Raw genomic sequence first — 16,311 nt, forward strand, 5'->3', positions numbered from 1 at the left:
AAAACTAAAACAGCAGAGATAAATCCAATCACATAAATAATAACATTGTATGTGAATGGATTAAAGAATCCAATCAAAAGGCAGAGATCATCAAAATAGATAAAAATATATCTCCAAATATATTTTGTCTATGGGACACACACTTTAGACTCAAAGATACAAATAGGTTGAAAGTAAAAGGATGGAAAAACATATATCAAGCAAATAGCAATAATAAAAAGCTGAAGTGGCTATATATATATATATATATATATATATATATCTTTTTTTTTTTTTTTTGTGGTACGCAGGCCTCTCACTGTTGTGGCCTCTCCCGTTACAGAGCACAGGCTCCGGACGCGCAGGCTCAGCGGCCATGGCTCACGGGCCCAGCCGCTCCGCGGCATGTGGGATGTTCCCGGACCGGGGCACGAACCCGTGTCCCCTGCATCGGCAGGCGGACTCTCAACCACTGCGCCACCAGGGAAGCCCACAAATGACAACATTTTAAGCAGTAGTTTTTGTTACAAGGCAAACAAAATCAAGAAAGCAACCACCAAACAAAAGAGAACCAATGCTTCAGAGAAGGCATATCCAAGAATAGCATATGAGAACAGTTAGTGTTTCATGAAGGGTTTCTGACATAACCAATGATAAGGTCACCAAGGACTGTTCCAATACCAGCACCAGACCAGTATTCCTACTGTTGCAGCACCTGCATCGATAAATTTGGCTTCAGTATCAATGTCTCTGCTGATTGCACTGGTCGGAAACTCCCACTGGATTAGTTGAGACACCATTCTGGGCCCCATTAAATACTGTAGAGCTCTCTCCAGTCAAAGAGAATATCGATGATGCAGAAATTCCTCTGGATGCAATCCTGGATCCAGCTTGGATCAGAGCTGGGGTGCAGACAAGCTTGGCATAGGTGAACTGTATCTTTGGGGTGACATAGTTGGAGGACTTGGGTGACAGGTGACATGGGCTCCTCTCCCATTTTCCCTCTTCCTGGGGGTGGCAGCAGTGGCAGTTGAAGGAGTGGGGCTCTCTTTCATTTTTCAAGGATAGTTTTACCAGATATAGAATTCTTGGTTGACAATTTTTTCTTTTAGCAGTTTAAGTCATCCCATTGCCTGCTAGCCAACATGGTTTCTGAAGAGAAACTGGTTGCCAGTGTTGCCGAGGCTTCCTTGTACAAGATAGGTCCCTTCTCTCGTTCTGCTTTCAAGATTCTCCCTTTGTCTTTTCTAACAATTTGGCTGTATTGTGTCTTCATGTGTATCTCTTTGAATTTATCCTGTTTGGAGGTCATTAAACTTTTTGGATATGTAATTTCATGTCTTTCACCAGATCTGGGAAGTCTCTGTATATTATTTCTTCAAAACGTCTTTCTGCCCTATTTTCTCTCTTCTCTCTCTCTAGGAATCCTATAATACATTGGTATGTGTGATGATGTCCCACACACTTCTTAGGCTTTGTTCTTTTTAAAAATTTTTATTTTTTCTTTACTGCCCCTCAGACTGGAAAATCTCAATTAACTATTTTAAAGTGTGTTGATCAAATTAGCTATTGGGCACTTTGTTTTAATTTCCTCCTTAATCACCCATTAGTGAGGGTGGGACACCCATTCTAGGATTAAGGGCATGACTGAACACATGACAACCAAAACAGGACAAATGAGATTGAGAGCAGTTTGTTACACATATACTCACAGCCTGGGGGAGAAGGACATGACACACCACACAGGACCCCACGGGAGTTGTACTCAAGAACTCCCATGTGGGAGGTAGGCTTTGCAATTTCAAGAAGGTGGGTTGATACCTGGTTCCTGCAGTAAGTTGTGATTGTCTTGTTTGAATACTTTCATAGACTTGCAATAAAAGGAAATCTGTTACTCAGGGATAAGCAGGAACTGTGCCTGGTCCCTATAATAAGAAAGGTTGTTTGGCTATGGGTATGGAGTTTCTTTTTGGAATGATGAAAATGTTTCTAATATTGATTGTGGTTATGGCTGTATAGCTCTATGAATATACTGAAAAACAATGAATACTTTCAATGGATGAATTTTATGGTATATTAATTATATCTCAATAAAGCTTTTATATTAAAGTTTCCTTTCATAACTAATGAGAGTTTATCTTAAGGCTACACAGAAAAGAAAAAAAAAGTATAAGTTTTCAGCTCAGCTACTGGAAGGCCAGTTTTCAAGGAACAATGGGCTATGAGCTTTTCATCATTCATGATCCGACAGCTGCTCTGCTGACTTCTCTTTTCATTCCCTCTGAAAGAGGCAATTGTTGTCCCCTACTTTAATAAGTCTACCACACAGGTGACTCAGTATTTCTAGATTTCTCCTTCACTTCTAATCTTGGCTTTTGCCTCTCTTCTTTTTTTTTTTTTTTTTTCGGTACGCGGGCCTCACTGTTGTGGCCTCTCCCGTTGCGGAGCACAGGCTTCGGACGCGCAGGCTCAGCGGCCATGGCTCACGGGCCCAGCCACTCCGCGGCATGTGGGATCTTCCCGGACCAGGGCACGAACCCGTGTCCCCTGCATCAGTAGGCGGACTCTCAACCACTGTGCCACCAATGAAGCCTGCCTCTCTTCTTTTTGAGAGTCTCAGATTCAATTTTTTCGGATATTCTTGTCCCCTTTTCTGCAGAGTTCTCATGCTAGTCCACTCATAAGTCACTGGTCTGGCTAATGTAATATATCTTTTAGCTAAGGCAATTACCCCTGATTTAATTAGCTGTGGCAAGGGCAGTAGGTAATATGATACATTGCTGGTGGGGATGCAAAATGATACAGCCACTCTAGGAAATGGTTTACTCCTTTCTTGTAATGCTAAATGCATTTACTCTATAACCCAGTAATCCCACTCCTGAGTACCTACCCTAGAGAAATAAAATCTTATGTTCACACAAAAGCTGTACACAAATGTCCATAGCAGATTTATTTATAACGGTCCCAAACTGAAAACAACCCAAATGTCCTTCAAAGGGTGAATGGATAAAGCAATTGTGGTACATCTATACGGTTAACACTACTCAGCAATAAAAAGGAACAAATTACTGATACATGCAACAACTTGAAAGAATCTCAAAACATTATGCTGGGTGAAAGAATCCAGCCTTAAGAGGTTACACACTATACAATTTCATTTATTTGACATCCTCAAAACTACAAAACTATAGTTATGGAGAGTAGATCAGTAGTTGTCAGAAGTTATGGGTCGAGGGAAAGTATGACTACAAAGGGTTAGCACAAGGGAGATTTTTGGAATGATGAAACCGTTCTTTATTCTGATTATGGTGGTAGTTACATAAATCTACATGTGTTAAAATGCAAAAAAAAAAAAAAAAAAGAGTACACCTTATATACCAGTACCTGGTATATAAGGAAGCATTGAGCATGTGAAAATTGAGATTATCAGGTAAGATTTCCTGGAAAAGAAGAAAGTTTGAGCTGAACCTTCAAGGATGGCTAGGGTTTGAATCAGTGAAGAGAAAAAGAAGGATATTCTAGGAGAAAGAAAAGATGAGTCACAGTGGCTCAAAGAGGCAGGATAAATATGGTAAATTGGCATCAGCCAGGCTTCAGTGAAAAAGAAAAGTAGGAAGTTAGAGAGTACGAAATGGAAATTTCCTCACACATGAGGTCTACCTCCTACTTTAGGACCCAAATAGATTCCACGTCCCCTAAGAAATCCCCCCATACCCAGAATTAATTGCTAGCTCCATTGCACTTCCATATCCCCTGAGGGAAACCTCTTTATCACTGGATCTCAAACTTTATCCTGTATCAGAATCACCTGGTGGGTTTATTAAACACAGATTGCTGAGTTTCTGATTCAGTAGGTCTGGGGACCACAATTTGAGAGCCACTGCTCTAGCCAAATTGACCTCCTTCGAACTGCTAAAATACCATTATAGTGAGCAGCTGTTATTTTTGCCTTCCCAGCATTCATCCTGCCTTCTTCCAGTAACCAAACCCTTTTCCAGAAGGGAACCACTTCTAAATAGTTTAGGTGTGGCTGATCTGCCTCCCCTGACCATAGTAGACACATTACCAGTCAGAATATTCCATTCCCATGGTCACAGTAGTTGATTCAGGAATGAGGACATAGCCAATCAGAATCTTCTCTGTGATTTTTCTGCCAGACTTATCAGAGAAGATGCTCTCTTTCTGCCAAGGTTGCTAAGCTGATAACATGTGAGTCTTGAGCTTCTGGTGGCTCTCATGACTACCAAATGGAGAAAACCTATTAGAGAGAAAAGGAGGACGTAGATGACATCACTTGAGCCCTTATATCCAGGCATGCCCAAATCCAGTCTATTCCACAGCCCTGTCAGTTCCATGTGTAAATAAATTCCCATTTTCTTTAAGCCAGTTTGAGTTGGGTATTTGTCACTTGCAAACCAGAGTCCTAACTAATATATAAATTGATATGGAAAAGGGGAGGGGTGGCAATGATAGACCTTACAGTATGGAATGCCATGAAGATTCTTCTATTCCTGGCTGGGAAGTAACAAGTCTTATTCTGTGGTTACAAAGGAGCTCGTTAAAACTGCTGTAACTTGGAACACTGACTTTGTGCCTATCACACCGAAAGCTTTAGAGGATTTTAGAAAATTTTAGATGTGAACACGTGACTTAGGTTGTTCCAATCAGACTAAGGGAAGAGATTTCTTTCATTTTAGTTGAAAGACCCTCCCTGCCTCTATTCCAAGAAATCACCGAGGAAGTCTCTGGTGCTCTCCACAGTTACTGGCAGCTTCCCTGCCACCACAAGAAGCCAGTCTTAGGATGAAGCCTCTACTGTAGGATGAAGCCTCTACTGATAATAGCAGATGAAGAGAGGAATAAACCTGGGTCTATAACGACATAAATGAGCCATTGCTGATGTTTAGCAGTTTGAAGCCCGCCCTACTGCTGAACTTTCGGTTACATAAGACAATAAATTTGTTTGAATTGTTTTTTTCTGTATCTCAAAGTCCAAAACTATTCTAAGTCATATAATTGGCTACTTCTGGCATATAATTCTTGCAGGAAAGAACAAGCTTCAGTCAAACTGGTCCGTCTAAAAGCAAACAGGAAGTACGATAGATAGCCTTGCAAAGAGGTACCTTTATTGCCTAGACAGAAATCCCAAAATGGTGTGAGTCAGATATAATAACCTTACTAGGGTGCAAAAGCCAAACCTTCTACTGCATGCTAAAGTAAAGAAGGAGACAAAATGGGAGATCTGATCAGGATCCAGGAAGAGCCAAAGAACCAGGACAGCTGAAGGGCCAAGGTCCTTCCTGCCTCCTCCAGCCCACCCCAAAGGGCTCTAGGTGGGACGAAGGTAAATACCACATAGGTGAGCCAGTCTCTGGGATGCAGACTGGGGACAAGTGGAAGATAAGCTGTGCCTCCCCACCTCAAAGCTGCCTGAAGACAGAGGCCAAGACCGAAACAGTCAAATTGATTGAAGGAGCTTAACAGAGAAAGAGGCCTATTCCTAAGGAACAGAAATGAGCTTTCCCATTCAATATCAATGGGGATGCAGTCTTTCTAGAAGGCAATTTAGCTTAACAAAAACCTTTTTAAAAAAAATACTGTGGGGCTTCCCTGGTGGCACAGTGGTTGAGAGTCCACCTGCAGATGCAGGGGACACGGGTTCGTGCCCCAGTCCGGGAAGATCCCACATGCCGTGGAGTGGCTGGGCCTGTGAGCCATGACCGCTGAGCCTGAGTGTCCGGAGCCTGTACTCTGCAAAGGGAGAGGCCACAACAGTGAGAGGCCCGCGTAACGCAAAAATAAATAAATAAATAAATAAATATTGTGGCCATGCCTTGTGTCTTGAGGGATTTTAGTTCCCCAACCAGGAATGGAACCCGGGCCCCCAAAGTAAAAGCACTGAGCTCTAACCACTGGACCACCAGGGAATTTCCAAAAAAAAACCTTTTTAAAAAATGTATCCACCCCTTGGACCTAGAGTCCATCATACAGAATGAAGTAAGTCAGAAAGAGAAAAACAAATACCATATGCTAACACATATATATGGAATCTAAAAAAAAAAAAGGTTCTGAAGAACCTAGGGGCAGGACAGGAATAAAGATGCAGACGTAGAGAATGGACTTGAGGACATGGGGAGGGGGTAGGGTAGGCTGGGACGAAGTGAGAGAGTAGCATGGACATATATATACTACCAAATGTAAAACAGATAGCTAGTGGGAAGCAGCCACAGAGCACAGGGAGATCAGCTCGGTGCTTTGTGACCACCTAGAGGGGTGGGATAGGGAGGGTGGGAGGGAGACGCAAGAGAGAGGAGATATGGGGATATATGTATATGTATAACTGATTCACTTTGTTATAAAGCAGAAACTAACACACCATTGCAAAGCAATTATACCCCAATAAAAATTTTTTAAAAATGTATCCACCCTGGATATAGCAATTTTATATACAGGAATTGATCCTAAAGAAATGAAGACTTATAAATAAATGCTGGAGAGGGTGTGGAGAAAAGGGAACCCTCCTACCCTGTTGGTGGGAATGTACATTGGTGTAGCCACTATGGAGAACAGTATGGAGGTTCCTTAAAAAACTGAAAATAGGGGCTTTCCTGGTGGCGCAGTGGTTGGGAGTCCGCCTGCCGATGCAGGGGACACGGGTTCGTGCCCCGGTCCGGGAGGATCCCACATGCCGCGGAGCGGCTGGGCCCGTGAGCCATGGCCGCTGAGCCTGCGCGTCCGGAGCCTGTGCTCCGCAACGGGAGAGGCCACAACAGTGAGAGGCCCGCGTACCGCAAAAAAAAAAAAACCCCTGAAAATAGAGCTGCCATATGATCCAGCAATTCTAATCCTGTGCATATATCCAGAGAAAACCATAATTCGAAAAGATACATGCACCCCAATATTCATTGCAGCACTATTTACAATAGTCAAGACATGGAAGCAACCTAAGTGTCCATCAAGAGATGAATGGATAAAGAAGATGGGGTACATATGTACAATGCAATATTGCTCAGTCATAAAAGAGAGTGAAATAATGCCATTTGCAGCAACATGGATGTACCTACAGATTGTCATACTGAGTGAAGTAAGTCAGACACAGAAAGACAAATATCATACGATATCGCTTCTATGTGGAATCTAAAATATGGTACAAATAAACTCATTTACAAAACAGAAATAGAGTCACAGATGGAGAAAACAAACTTACGGTTGCCAGGGTTTTTTTTTTTTTTTTAGTTTATTTATTTATTTATTTTGGCTGTGCCGTGTGGCCTGAGGGATCTTAATTCCCCACCAGGGATTGAACCCAGGCCCCCTGCAGTGGAAGCATAGAGTCCTAACCACTGGACAGCCAGGGAACAGCCGTATTTTTTATTTTATTTATATTGGAGTATAGTTGATTTACAATGTTGTGTTAGTTTCAGGGGTACAGCAAAGTGAATCAGTTATACATATACATATATCCACTCTTTTTTAGATTCTTTTCCCATATAGGTCATTACAGAGAATTGAGTAGAGTTCCCTGTGCTATACAGTAGGTCCTTATTAGTTACCTATTTTATATACAGTAGTGTGTACGATATATGTCAATCCTAACCTCCCAATTTACCAAGTAAGTCAGAAAGAGAAAGACAAATACCATATGATATCACTTACATGTGGAATCTAAAATATGACACAAATGAACTTATCTACGAAACAGAAACAGATTCACAGACACAGAACAGACCTGTGGTTGCCAAGGGGGAAGGGAGTTGGGGGAGGGTTGGATTGGGAGTTTGGGACTAGCAGATGCAAACTACTATATATAGAATGGGAAATATATTCAGTATCCTGTAATAAACCATAATGGAAAAGAATATGAAAAAGAATATATATGTATATATATATATGTATAACTGAATCACTTAGCTGTACACCAGAAACTAACACAACATTGTAAATCAACTATACTTCAATTAATAAGAAATGAAGACTTAACTATACTATGAGAACATTCTCATAGTATTCAAAATGGCCAATCACTGGAAACAACTTAAATGTCCCCAAATTGCCGAAGTTATATCTTTAGTTTCACAAATACTTGTTAATTTATTTATTCTATATGTCTTCTATATGCCAGGCATTGTGCTAAGCACTGGGGATGCAACACATCAAGTTACGTGCAAACATCAAGAGTGTTCAGAAACTTTTATACCAATTTGACAGAGCAGTTTTATGTCTGTTAAATCTAATAAAATGTGAGGCTTGTACTTTGTATATCTTTGTTAATTATTTCATTTTTTCCAGTAACTTATTTTTATTGTATCTTACAAAAAATACCTGATTGGGTCCAGGAAACCAGCTGGTCTGGCCAAAGATCACAGCAGAGACTAAGACGCTGGCATTGAAAACAGTAAGACAAGAAAGGCTTGAGATATTTAAGAGGAAAAATTGGTATGGTTTGGTAATACAGTAGATAGAGGGGAGAGGTGAAATATGTAGCAATGGTGATTCCTAAGTTTATGGCTTATTCAGTGGGACAGATGATCTTGCTATTCACTTAGACAGGGAACACTGGAAGACTGCCAGGTTTGGGGGAGAGGGGATTCATTAGTTCTGTCTAGCTTGGATGCGCAGAGTTTGAGGTGTCTTTGACACAATTAGAAGTGCTAAATAGGCAGTTAGATATCTAGGCTGGGGCTCAGAAGAGGCTTAGGAGATGTAAATTTGGAAGTCACTGGCATGTATCTAATAATTGAAGCTGAAAACCATGGATGAGATTACCTGGGGAGATAGGATTGAGTGAGAAGAGCAGATGGCCAAGGCCAAGTGTTGAGAATAGGCAATAATGAATAACTATGAAGAAAAGGATGAGCATGCAGCAATAATTGAGGACAGACCACATAACTGTTTTATATTCATATAATAGAATATTATTAACCTATTACATTTTTTAGATTTGTACGATTAGCTGAAAAAGTTTAAAGTATCTATAGTATGTTCCCATTTTTAAACAACAAAATATATATGCAATCATATATCCAAAAGTATATGTCATAAAAAGCCTGGTTTTAACAGTGGAAGAAACTGAGAGAGTTTTTTTCCTGCTTATTTTTATTTCTACTTTTTTTTTTTAAACAATGACAACAGTTTTTCCCTCGTGCCAAAGCAAACTTTGCAAAACTTATGTGTCCATCAAGATACAGCTCTCAGATTTAAAATTTTACCTGAAACACAGAATAAGAGCCCTCAAGTTTTAACTAAAGATTGCCAAAGTCACATAAGGATTCTTTGAAAATACAATCTCTCAGGCAGGCTAAATTTCTATTTTTTTCTGGCTTGACACCTATCACAACTACATACTAGCACCAAGGGAAAAAAACAATTTACAAAAAAATTCACAAAATCAGAAAGTGTGGAAAACGTTATTAAAGAGTAAATTATCAAGGAAAATATTTGTAAAGCATATTTCGAACAAAGGACTAGTTTCCCAACACAGCACCTATAAATCAAAAAGGAAAAAATAACTCATTGCTATTCTTATCAGATTAGCATAGATCAAAAAGTATGACTTACATTGGTTAGAGTGTGGGTGATCAGCACCCCCATATATATTTTTTTTTTTCTTCAGCTAAGATAGCAAGAGAGAGAATTTATTGTACACATGTTACATTCAGTCACAACTGAGAACAGAACTAGTCCAGAATGTCCCGGGTCCAGGACAAAGGACCAAAAGAGGCTGTTTTGATAAGAGCAAGGTGGGACTCTCAAAGGTGGTCAAGGCCATCAGAATGGCCATAGATGTTTCAGATCCATTGAGACAAGTTCTAGACAGTAGGCATGCAGTCCAACAACTTGTACCAGCGTCCCTGGCCTCTGGCTTCCCTTGTTTCTGCTCCTCTGGCTTCCATGGGTGTAAGAGTTTACTCTGACATCCGCTTCATCTTTCTTTTGCGCTTCGGCATGTGCATTCGCATCTTCCTCCACTCCGGTCCTATGGCACGGAGGTTTATCAGAAGATGGCGCTAAGGCGGAGAGCAGCACCCCCATATATTTCTATTTGGAGTGTAAACTGTTGTGATCTCTATGGAGGACAATTTGGCGATATCTATCAAAATTACAAAAGCACATGCTCTTTGAAACAACAATTCCTAGAAATTACTAGGAATTCTACTACTAGGAATATTATCCTGGAGATGTACTCATAATTGTACAAACATATAAGATTATTCACTGAGCAATAGTTGTAACGGCAAAAAAACTGAGAACGTCCTAAATATCCACCAGTAAGGAATTAGTTTAAAAACTATGGTACATTCAACAAATAAAAATACCGTGAAATTGTAGAAATGACCAAGGAATCTGCAGAATAGTCAAGAATAATCACTGAGCTATATTTAGTGACAAGCAAAAAATAAGAGGCAGAACAGTGTGTGCAGTGGGTGGCTGGAGTATAGCCTTTTATACCTTTTAAATTTGAACCATTTAAATGCATTGCCTATTCAAAATAATTTTTTAAAAGAATATAATTTTTAAAAGTTCTCTCAGATTTAAAGCTAACAGACACACGCGCGCGCACACACACACACACAGAAATTAAATAAATAAATACAGTAGTAATGCCAGAAAAAAGATAAAGATGCCCATTGCGCTAGTTTCCTGGGCTGTAATAATAAATCACAAAAGGGGTGGCTTAAAACATGGAAATGTATTCTCACATTTCAGGAGACCAGAAATCGAAAAGCAAGGTATTGGCAGGGTTGGTTACTCCTGAAAGCTCTGAGGGAGAAACAGGGACATGACCCTCTTTCCTAACTTCCTGTGGTCGCTGGCAATCCTTGACTTGTAGATACATCACTACCACCTCTGTCTTCATCTTCACATCACCTTCTTTTCTTTGTGGCTGTGTGTGTCCTTTCTGCCCTTATCAGAATGCTTTCATTGGAATTTGGGCCCACTCTAATCCCAATTATCTCATCTGGATCCTTGGTTACAGCCTCAAAGACTCAATCTCCAAATGAATTCACATTCTAAGCTTCCAGGCAGACATGAATTTTGAGGAATGCCATTCAATCACTATACCCATTTTCCCTGCTTTCTTTAGCATTACATTGCAGGTCCTAGCTAATGAGGTAAGACAAGAAAAAAAAAACAGTATAAAGCGTAGCAATTTTTTTTTTTTTGGATCTCTCTCCTGAGGCAAAGAAAACAAAAATAAACAAATGGGACCTATTTAAACTTAAAAGCTTTTGCACAGCAAAAGAACCATTGACAAAATGAAAAGACAACCTACCGAATGGGAGAAGATATTTGCAAATGATATGACTGATAAAGGGTTAATATCCAAAATATATAAACAGCTCATACAACTCAATATTAAAAAAAAAAAAAAAAACTTGATTTAAAAATGGGCAGAAGAGGGCTACCCTGGTGGCGCAGTGGTTGGGAGTCCACCTGCCGATGCAGGGGACGCGGGTTCGGGACGCGGGTTCATGCCCCGGTCCGGGAAGATCCCACATGCCGTGGAGCGCCTGGGCCCTTGAGCCATGGCCGCTGAGCCTGCGCGTCCGGAGCCTGTGCTCCGCAACGGGAGAGGCCACAACAGTGACAGGCCCGCGTACCGCAAAAAAAAAAAAAAAAAAAAAAAGGGCAGAAGAACTGAATAGACATTTTTCCAAAGAACACAAACAGACGACCAACACGCGCATGAAAAGATGCTCAACATCACTAATCAGAAAACGCAAATCCACAATGAGATAGCACCTCACACCTGTCAGAAAGGCTATCATCAAAAAGACCACAATAACAAATGTTGGTGAGGATTTGGAGAAAAGGGAACCACTGTATACTGTTGGTGGGAATGTAAATTGGTGCAGCAACTGTGGGAAACAGTATGGAGGTTCTTCAAAAAACTAAAAATAGAACTACCATATGATCCAGCAATTCCACTCCAGGGTATGTATCTGAAGAAAACAAAGACATTAATTTGAAAAGATACATGTACCCCAATGTTCACAGCAGCATTATTTTTTTTTAACATCTTTATTGGAGTGTAACTGCTTTAAAATGGTGTGTTAGTATAACAAAGTGACTCAGCTATACATATACATATATCCCCATATCTCCTCCCTCTTGCGTCTCCCTCCCACCCTCCCTATCCCACCCCTCTAGGTGGTCACAAAGCACCAAGCTGATCTCCCTGTGCTATGCGACTGCTTCTCACTAGCTATCTATTTTACATTTGATAGTGTATATATGTCCACGCCACTCTCTCACTTCGTCCCAGCTTACACTTCTCCCTCCCTGTGTCCTCACGTCCATTCTCTACATCTGCGTCTTTATTCCTGTCCCACAGCGCATTATTAACAATAGCCAAGACAAGGAAGCAACCTAAGTGTCCATCAATAGATGAATGGATAAAGAAGATATATATGTACACAATGGTATGCTACACAGCCATAAAAAAGAATGAAATTTTGCCATTTGCAACAACATGGATGGATCCGGAAGGTATGTTTAGTAAAATGAGTCGGAGAAAGACAAATACTGGATGTTTTCACTTATATGTGGAATCTAAAGAAGAAAACAAACAAATGAATTTAACAAAAAAGAAACAGATTCACAGATATAGAAAACAAACTAGTGGTTACCAGAGGGGAGAGGGAAGGGGAAGGGGCAAGATAGGGGTATGGGATTAAGAGGTACAAACTACCCTGTATAAAATAAGGGGACTTCCCTGGTGGCACAGTGGTTAAGAATCTAGGTTTGAGCCCTGGTCCGGGAAGATCCCACATGCCGCGGAGCAACTAAGCCCGTGTGCCACAACTACTGAGCCTGCGCTCTAGAGCCCGTGAGCCACAACTAGTGAGCCCGCGTGCCACAACTACTGAAGCCCGCGCACCTAGAGCCCGTGCTCTGCAACAAGAGAAGCCACCGCGATGAGAAGCCTGCTTACTGCAACGAAGAGTAGCCTCCGCTCACTGCAACCAGAGAAAGCCCGCACACAGTAACAAAGACCCAACGCAGCCAAAAATAAGTTTAAAAAAAAGTAAAATAAAATAAATAAGCTACAAGGATATATTGTACAGCATAGGGAATATAGCCAATATCTTATAACAACTATAAGTGGAGTATAATCTATAAAAATTTTAAATCACTATGTATTTCAATTTTTAAAAACCCTAAAAAAATATTATCCTGAAATGGTTAAATAAGTAAGCATAGTATCCTTTAAAAAAAAAAGAAACCTTCTGGATTATTGAAAAGGTCTTTCTTGTATACAGATAGCAAATATCTATAAAATAAAAATCTATTCTGCTTTAACCTGTCTTTTTATTTTCTTGTTTCACTTTCTGGAATATAACAACCCTAAACCCTTTAATAAAAGCCTTCCATATAAATAAACAAAATTCATGCCATCGTCTCTTCAGTGACTTATCTAAGGGTGGAAAATAGGAAAACATGACTGACAGAAAAAAAAAAGCTATTAAATGCCACCTACACCAAAAGCAACTATTTGATTTAAAAGTTTGGTTTTTGGTGTGTTTTTGTTTTTGCTGCACCACGTGGCTTGCAGGATCTTAGTTCCCCGATCAGGGATCCAACCGATGCCTCCTGAAGTGGAAGTGTAGAGTGCTAACCACTGGACCACCAGGGAATTCCCTAAAAGTTTTTTTGTTTTTTGTTTTTAATGAGAAAATCCTCAAACAGTTAACTCATCTGCTTAATAAATTAAAACAATGTAACTCTATAAATGAGTAGAAAAATTTGAAACATTAATTCCATAAAGATTTAACATTTTTCTATGCCAGGCATTGTTTTAAGTGCTTTTACACATATCAATTCATTTAATCCTGAGAATAAGCCAATGAAGTGGGCACTATTATTATCCCTATTTTACAGACAAAGGAACCAAGGCACAGAGTTAAGCAATTTGCTGAATGTCACACAGTTAATAACTGGTGGTCTCTAATTGAACTCAAGCAGTAGGGCTCCATAACCCATGCCCTTCACCACTTTGTTATATTGTTTTCCTCTGGTAACGTCTTGGTGGAAGCAGAGAAAGGGTCAGAGGTCAGAAAAGAGAGAAAAAGAGGGCAGAAAGCTAAGGAGGCAATACTGACACCTGTTAAAGTCTGAGAAACAAATATCTAACTCATTTAACAATATTGCTTTTTTTTTCCTCAGCTTTGTTGAGGTAACTTGACAAATAAAATTGTGTAAGACTTTTAAAGTGTACATCATGATGATTTGACATAGATATAATTGTGAGGCTTCCTCCCACCTAGTTAATTAACAGCATCCATCACCATATAACATCCATCATCATATATGTGTGTGTATATATACATATATATTGATATATTTAAATTAACACAACAAAGTTTATTTTTTGCTTGTGCTACCTGTCCAATGCAGTTTGGTAGAGGGTTCTGTTCCAAGTAGTCACACAGTGTCCATGTCCATGGAACCAAGAAATGGTTCCATCTTCTTGTGACACTGCCATCTCAACATGTGGCTTTACATATATATTTTTTACTAAGATCCTTTTGTATATATATATTTTATATATATATATTATACTCTATATAGTGATGGATATATTAATTAACTCTATATATTGTATATATCTATAAATGATATATATACTAGATTCACACACATATATATTATGAGAATATTTGTTTCACTCTTGGTAAATTTCAATTATACAATACAGTGTTATCAACTATAGTTACGTTTTATATTAGATCCTTAGAACTTATTCCTCTTATAGCTAAAAGTTTGTACCCTTTTACCAGCCTCTCCCTATTTCCCTCACCCCCCAGTCCCTGGAAACTACTTTTCTACTCTCTGTTTCTATGAGTTTGAGGTGTTTTTTTAGATTCATATATAAGTGATACCACAATATTGTTCTTTAACATGTATGAAATCCTTCGCCTAAACAATAAGCAAGCATTGCAAAAATTTACCACAGCAAGTATTTTGATCATTTCATAAGTTTTAAAATATAGACATTCTTTTTTTTAATTTAATTTTATTTAGTTTTTTATACAGCAGGTTCTTATTCGTCATCAGTTTTATACACATCAGTGTATACATGTCAATCCCAATCGCCCAATTCATCACACCACCTAAAATATAGACATTCTTAAACTCTTTTTCTTGTTTTCATCAAGGAACATCTGAGCTGATAATCGCCTCTCCCAAATCTAGCTTTAAAAAAAAAAAAGAAAAGTGGCATGTTAGAGTTCTTTTGTTGCCATCTTGTGGTCTTTTATAGTATCACTACTGAAAACTTTAAACCTTTGGGCTGGGCTCTGATCACCTTTCCACCGGCTCCTGAATTTATCTACATCATTTTAAAAGTGTAGAAACCAAAACTGGGCATAATCCAGTCTATCACTGAAGTGCTAGATGAAGGATTGCCATGCCCAAAACCATAAAGGGAAGTCCCACCAAGCCCCTTCTGAGGGGAAGTCTGTGTGACTTTTCACAGTTATAAGAGTCTCAAGACAGTTCTTTATGCAGAATTCATTCGGGGTTTCCTTAGTTAACACGAGTAACACATTGTATCAAATTAGAAATCTTAAATTAGTCTCCCCCTCAAGGGTATTTCCCCTTCCCTTCCTCTGGGAGGGAGGAGGGACCGGCTGGCACTGGGGAGACAAGGCAAGTGCAGGTCTCAGGGGAACACTTCTGAGTGAGGGTCAGGAGGGAAGACTGAGTCCCTTAGGCACAAGTCCAATTCCTGGCAGCTCCCTGGTGTTGGCAACTGAGAGCCCAACTTAAGCCCCAGAGAGAACTTGAATGAACCCACCTTACCTGCTTTTCTGCCTTGCTTATGGTCGAAATAATCTTTGAAAACTGTTTATTCAAATACAGCATTCACAGTTTTGTGCAACCAATGCTAAAGACCAGGTGGTCAGTTCCTCTAATTCTTCTTCACACAGCTTTCTTTCTCTATGACCTTATATTCTTTCTTCTTTTGTTCTTCTAGTGTTCTCAACCTGAAGCAGTATGCTCCTAACCCCTGCCCTACCCACTAATGTTTGAAGATCTGTAAGGGTGGTCCTTTGACCCAATAACTCAGGAACTACTGGCACTTAATGGTTGAGGGTCAGATGTACTAAAAATCCTGCAATGAAAGAATGTATATATATGTATAACCGAATCACTTTGCTGAACAGCAGAAATTAACACAACATTGTAAATCAACTATACTTCAATTAAAAAATAAATAAATAAAAATCCTGCAATGGGCGAGACACTCTCTTAAAATTAATAATCCAGCACGATAGTTAAGGAAACCACTACCGTTCACTTGTCTGGCCTCTCAAATCATGCATA

General features: G+C 39.7%; 1 pseudogene; it reads right to left on the reverse strand.

The window, feature by feature from the left end:
- Positions 1-503: 503 nt before the first annotated feature.
- Positions 504-16,311, reverse strand: part of LOC114900444 — a 49,675-nt pseudogene continuing 33,867 nt past the window's right edge.

Source organism: Monodon monoceros, unplaced genomic scaffold, assembly GCF_005190385.1.
Source record: "Monodon monoceros isolate NGI ecotype Baffin Bay Population unplaced genomic scaffold, NGI_Narwhal_1 Super_Scaffold_19, whole genome shotgun sequence".
NCBI classification, from domain to species: Eukaryota; Metazoa; Chordata; class Mammalia; order Artiodactyla; family Monodontidae; genus Monodon; species Monodon monoceros.